Source organism: Callorhinchus milii, unplaced genomic scaffold (assembly GCF_018977255.1).
Source record: "Callorhinchus milii isolate IMCB2004 unplaced genomic scaffold, IMCB_Cmil_1.0 Scaffold1578, whole genome shotgun sequence".
Taxonomy (NCBI): domain Eukaryota; kingdom Metazoa; phylum Chordata; class Chondrichthyes; order Chimaeriformes; family Callorhinchidae; genus Callorhinchus; species Callorhinchus milii.
The window spans coordinates 24-7,531 of record NW_024706319.1 but is presented as its reverse complement, the minus strand read 5'-3'; the positions used below and the strand labels follow the sequence as shown (position 1 = coordinate 7,531).

The following is a 7,508-nucleotide window of genomic DNA, read 5'->3' as shown; positions in this document are numbered from 1 at the left end:
GCGACTGCTCCCGTATCCAACACACACAAACACACACGCACACACTCTCAAACACACTGACCCACACACGCGCATATTGACGCATACATAATAAAACATCTGTTCGGTGATATGGAGCCATTGGAGCCTGGCGTAAGCTGGGGTCATGGGGTACAGGGGTTATTGTGTGAGGGGGAGCTAGTGGGGGCTGGCGAAGGATGGGGTGATGGGGTAAAGGGGTTAGTGTGTGAGGGGGAGCAGTTGGCGAGGGATGGGTTGATGGGGTACAGGGGTTAGTGTGTGTGATAGGGAGCAGTGGGCGCTGGCGAGGGATGGGGTGATGGGGTACAGAGGTTAGTGTGTGAGGTGTAGCAGTGGGGGCTGGCGAGGGATGGGGTGATGGGGTACAGGGGTTAATGTGTGAGAGGGAGCAGTGGGCGAGGGATGGGCTGATGGGGTCCAGGGGTTAGTGTGTGAGGGGACCAGTGGGCGAGGGATGGGGTGATGGGGTACAGGGGTTAGTGTGTGAGGGGGAGCAGTGGGCGAGGGATGGGGTGATGGTGTACAGGGGTTAGTGTGTGAGGGGGAGCAGTGGGCGAGGGATGGGGTGATGGGGTACAGTGGTTAGTGTGTGAGGGGGAGCAGTGGGCGAGGGATGGGCTGATGGGGTCCAGGGGTTAGTGTGTGAGTGGACCAATGGGCGAGGGATGGGGTGATGGGGTACAGGGGTTAGTGTGTGAGGGGCAGCAGTGGGCGAGGGATGGGGTGATGGGGTACAGGGGTTAGTGTGTGAGGGGGAGCAGTGGGCGAGGGTTGGGGTCATGGACTACAAGGGTTAGTGTGTGAGGGGGAGCAGTGGGCGAGGGATGGGGTGATGGTATACAGGGTTTAGTGTGTGAGTGGGAGCAGTGGGGCTGTAGGAGATGGAGTTGGTGTGGGTTCTGTACCAAATATAAGGATTATTACTATTCTCAGTATTCGGTTATTGAGGGCATTAAACGCTGAATCCGGTTTTCTCGGTTTCCGAAGAGCAGAAAAATCCGAGTGTTTCATCACTTGTGACACAAATTGTGAGATCACCAACAGATTCAAAGGAAATTCTTACATTTTGAGAGTTTGTGACTCAGTTCGTTCCCTTCGGTGGATGTGAGGCTCTCTATCCGCTCAAAGCCTTGAGAGAGTCGGAAGGTTTCAGCTCAAAGGAAACCAAAGACGTTGAGTGGAAGAAATCTGATAAACTTTCACTGTTTTTCTCGATGACTGAAGGATGAATTTTCTTTTGTTTTAAAGATAACGAATTGAAATCCGCTGAACGAGGTAAACCGCACTCACTGCCGCGACCGATGTCTCTGATGACGTTCCGTTTGTGTGATGAGGATTGTGTGAGAAACTTTACATTGTGTGTTAATATTTGCTTCTGCTTTCAGACCGAAAATACCTGAGAAAGGCTCTCGGTAAGTGTGACCGACCTGGAATGTGAAATAAGTTTCCTTTAACTCTCCCCTTGAATAGTATGATTCTGGGAAAGGCCAAACTGGGGGTGTGGGGGAGGTATAGGGGACGTTGCTCCATCACTGGTCTCCCTTTCATCATCTACCCTCTCCCTCTGGGCCATGTCATCTCCAGACATGGGGTTAACTTCCACATGTATGTGGACAACACCCAGATCTTCATCTCCTCCTCCTCCTCCAGATGGGACTCCCGTCCCCTGATGTCCTGTCAGATTGTTTGACGGACGGCCGGGCCTCGGTGAGCGAACGTTTCCTCCAACGGAAGGTGGGCCCAATCGGAAGCCAACGCCTTCTCTCCTGCAGCTCTGAGCTCCTCATCCACCCCGGGCTGGGCTCTCCCTCAGCCTCTCCAAACCCGAGCACAACTCAGGGGTCAGGTTCCCTTCTCCCCCACATCCGTACCCTGACCAGGAACCTCTGCCACGTTGCCCACCTCCGTCCGTAACTCACCCGCACAGCGGCCGAAACCTTCGTCCTGGCCTTCATCACTTCCTGGCTGGACTATTCCAATCCTCCTCGCTGGCCTGGCCATCTCCGCCAAACACGAAATATAATGAAGACAGAAGCCCACCAAACTCTCACCCCCCCCTCTCTCTCTCTCTCTCTCCCCATAGACCTGATCAACCCACTCCCCCGCGCTTTCCCCACAAGCCCAGCAAATCTGTCCTCAGCAAATAATTATCTAAATGTATTTATTGTTGAGATATTGTAAGATCATTTCCTTTGTGGATTGGGATCTCTTTCGGACAGAGTTGTCTCCGAGGTGACGCGTCTGGCAGTGGAATCTCGGAGTTCCTGTGGTGATCCGCGCAGTCTGGTTCCTGAGCCACGCAGATCCTCAGGGGTCAAGGGCAGGGTTAGAGGAACAGTCTGACTGGATCATTAGCAGAACTCGGAGCTGCCGTCCAGTGAGTTGGAGCTGGAACTCGTCTTTTATCCCAACGAGTGAGGTTGGGGGTGGTCCTGGGTGGACAGGCAATGGCAATGGCTTCCCAGCATTCCCAATGACGAGCCGTGTGGCTTCAGTGGGGTACACTCTGGGGTCAACAGGTTTGGGCTCCTTCCAATCCGTGCCTGAACTCTCTGGGGTTCGTTACCCAGGGCCATCCCTCCAGACCAGACACACGGACACCATATGTCCAGGTGCACAGTGGAGTCCTGTAGCTCAGGCGATACAGCCCTCGCCTCACAAGCGAGAGGACCTGGGTTTGATTCCCGGGCGCACCGGAACCTTAGTCAAGTTTCCTGACTCCACACACCTCTGTTTACCTGACAGTGAAGAGGAACCGACTCGCTGATCGATTGGCTTTCCAGGGGTAATAACCCCTTCAGTAATAATAATAATAATGTAGTCACTCAATCCACCACGGTTTGTGGGTCACTGCTGTGCACAATTGGTGACCCATAAAATACGCAGTCGATGCGCGAAACTTTGCGCACAACATACACAGTAACTTCATTTTCCAGTGTACCCTATGAAGCGGTGTGTCCGGAAGCTGTGACACGGCTCTGGGTCAACTTCAAGGGTTATTATTGTGGTGGAAGTCCCAGTATGTTGGGTGGGTTTGGAGACTCCGAAGCCCTGTGATGTGATCAGAGACACAGAGTGTCGGACATTGGGCCGAACAAACCGCACGGATTACTTCTCTGTTTCTGGAAACCAACTCGGGTTGGGACGTGTTCCGTGTTATCAGCTGCAACACGAGGACGGGATAAGGTTCGGTGTGTAACGGCTGAGGGGGATTTATGTAATAAACACTCAATATATGTTGTTTCGTTTCAGAACTGAAGGAACGATTCACTGAATCAGGTAACCGTCAGCTTTACCCTCATTGACCGTTATTAGTGAATCTTATTGGTGCAGAATTGTGCTGCTTCTCAAACAATGATCTGTTGGCATCATCGCTGTTAGTTACTACATTGAATGTAATGAATAGCATTGTTTTATGATGAGGAACAGACATTGACATGAACTTTCAATGTACGATTCCGTCACACACACACACACCCTCACACACACACTGACGCAAATCCTCATACAACCCCTCACCCCCCCCCCTTCATGCATTCACCCTCTCACATCCCCTCACACACCCCCTCAATCAAATCATTATACAGACCCTCAAATATCCCTCACACACAACATCATACACACACCCTCAGATATACCCTCACACACACTCTCACACACACACTCAGACACAGACCGCCCCCCCCGCACCACATACCCTCACACACGCCCTCATAAATCCCCTCACACACCCTCACGCACAAACTCTCTCATAGCCCCTCACACACCCCCTCAAACAGACCATCACGCAGACACTCACATACCCCTCACGCACACAACCTCACGCAAACACCCTCACACATACCCAAATACACTCCCTCACACACACCCCACACACACAATCACAAATCCCCTCACACACCCTCACACACACCCTCACAAACATCCTCACACACACACACTCACAAATCCCCTCACTCACACACCCACACACAGACCATCACAAACCTCCTCCTCACACACACACTCACAAATCCTCTCACTCACACACCCCCTCACACACCCCCACACACACCCTAACACACGATCACATACACCCTCACACACACCCTCTCACACACCCCCTCACACACACCCTCACACACACCCTCATAAAACCCCTCACACACACCCTCACACAGACCATCACAAACCTCCTCCTCACACACACACTCACAAATCCTCTCACTCACACACCACCTCACACACACCCACACACACCCTAACACACCATCACATACACCCTCACACACACCCTCTCACACACACCCTCACACACATCCTCACACACACCCTCACATACACCCTCAAACACACAGTCACGCACACCTTCACAAATCCCCTTACAAACACCCACACCCTGAAACACACCCTCACACACACGCACACACACACTCTCAGAAGGAGAGTCACACACACTTACCCCCTCACCATCACACCCAAACACTCACACATACCCTCACACACACCCACCCACACACCCTCACACACACCCACACACACATACCCTCGCACAACCCCTCACACACACCCACACACAGACCCTCACACACTCATAAACCCCCTCACACACACCCCCTCACACACCTTCACACACCCCCTCACACACACCCATACACACCCCCTCACACGCACCCTCACACACCCCTCCTCACACATCCCCTCACACACCCTCACACACACCCCCACACACAACTTCACACACACCCTCATAAAACCCCTCACACACCCTCACACACACCCCCTCACACACACCCACATACAGACCCTCACACACTCATAAACGCACTCACACATACCCTCACACACCCTCACACACACCCCCTCACACATCCCCTCACACATCCCCTCACACACCCTCATAAACCACCTCACACGCCCACTCACACACCCGCTCTCACAACCCCTCACAGACACCCACACACTCCCTCACACATCCCCTCACACATGCCCTCACACACACCCACACACAGAGCCTCACAAACCTCCTCACACACACACACACACAAATCCCCTCACTCACACAAACCCTCACACACACACAGACACACACTCTAACACACCCTCACATACCCCCCCACACACACCCTCACATACACCCTCAACCACACCGTCATACACACACTCACAAATTCCCTCACACACACCCACACCCTGACACACACCCTCACACACACCCATACAAGGAGACTCACACACACACATACACGCTCACCATCACACATAAACACTCACACACACCCTCACACACCCTCACACACCCCCTCACACACATCTTCACACACACCCTCACATACCCCCACAAACACCCACACACTGTCACACACCTTCACACACACCCTCACACACACCCTCACACACACCCACCCACACACCCTCACACACACCGATACACACCCTCACACACATCCACACACACCCTCACACACACCCACACACACCCTCATAAACCCCCTCACACACACGCTCACACACCCTCACAAATCCCCTCACACACAACCTCACACAGACCATCACACGCACTCTCACAAACACCCTCTCACACATACCTTAACACACCCCCCCTCACACAACCTCACACACACACTCACACGGAGACTCACACATACACTCACACACACCCTCACACAGACACTCACACATCCTCACACACACACCCCCTCACACACATCCTCACACATAACCCCTCACCATCACACACAAACACACACACATAGCCCCTCACCATCACACATACCTTCATACAACCCCACTCGCACCCTCTCACACACACACCCTCACACACACCAGGAGGCAAACACTCATACAACCCCTCACCCCCCCCTCATGCATACACCCTCTCACATCCCCTCACACACACCCTGAAACAAATCATTACACAGACCCTCAAATACCCCTCACACACAACATCATACACACACCCTCAGACATAACCTCACACACAACCTCACACAAACACTCAGATACACACCTCCCACCACACACCCTCGCACACCCTCATAAAACCCCTCACACACCCTCATGCACAAACCCTCCCATAGCCCCTCATACACCCCCTCAAACAGACCATCACTCAGACCCTCACATACCCCTCACACACAACCTCACACACCCTCACACACACCCTCACACACACCCACAGACAGACGCTCACACACACCCTCACACACTCCCACACACACACTCACACACCTCCTCACACACTCATAAACCCCCTCACACACACCCTCACACACCCTCACACACAGCCGCACACACACCCTCAAACACACCTACACACACACCCTCACACACCTCCTCACACCCACAGACAACCCTAACAGACACCCACACACACCGCCACCCTCACACACCCCCTCACATTCCCCCTCTTACCCCCCTCACACACACCCACACACCCTCACATACACACCCTCACACACACCCTCACACACACCAAACACACACCCTCACACACACCCTTACACACACCCTCACACACCCCCTCACACCCACCCACAAACACACCTCACACACACCCACACACACACACTCACACTCCCCCTCTCACACACCCTCATAAACCCCCTCACATACACAGCCTCACACACCCTCACACACACTCACACACACCCTCAAATACCCGTCACCCACACCCACACACACCCTCACACACCCTCACATAACCCCTCACACACAACCTCTCACATCCCCTCACACACAGCCTCACACACACCCTCACACACCCCCTCACACACCCTCACATACCCAGTCACACACACCCTCTCACACGCCCTCACACACACCCTCACACACACCCTCACTCAACCCCTCACACACACCCTCACACACATACTCACAATTCCCCTCACACACACCCACACCCTGACACACACCGTCACGCACACCCACACACACACCCTCACACTTAACCCCTCACCATCACACACAACCTCACACACACACACGCACACACACCCTCACACAGAGACACACACACACACATAGCCCCTCACCATCACACATAAACACTCACACACACCCACACACAGACTCTCACACACCCTCATAAACCCACTCACACACACCCTCACACACCCTCACATAGACCATCACACGCACTCTCACAAATACCCCCTCACACATACCCTAACANCCCCCCTCACACACAACCTCACATACCCCCTCACACACACACTCACATACACCCTCACACACACCCTCACACACAGACTCGCACAGAGACTCACACATACACTCACACACACCCTCACACAACCCTCACACACACACTCACACACATCCTCACACACCCTCACAGAGCCCCTCACACAGACACGTCACACACACCCTCACACACCCTCACACACCCTCACATACCATCACACACACACCCTCAGACGCACACACTCAAACACCCCCTCACATACATACCCTCACAAACACCCTCACAAACACACTCACACACACACTCACACACCCCCTCACAC

At 53.5% G+C, this 7,508-nt stretch overlaps 1 long non-coding RNA gene across 1 annotated transcript; it reads left to right on the top strand.

Moving 5' to 3' along the window:
• Positions 1–1,058: 1,058 nt before the first annotated feature.
• Positions 1,059–3,300, top strand: LOC103173372. The gene is made up of 3 exons (XR_006086255.1): positions 1,059–1,296; positions 1,407–1,433; positions 3,274–3,300. It is a non-coding gene; the product is annotated as an uncharacterized LOC103173372 (long non-coding RNA).
• The last annotated feature ends 4,208 nt before the right edge of the window (positions 3,301–7,508 follow it).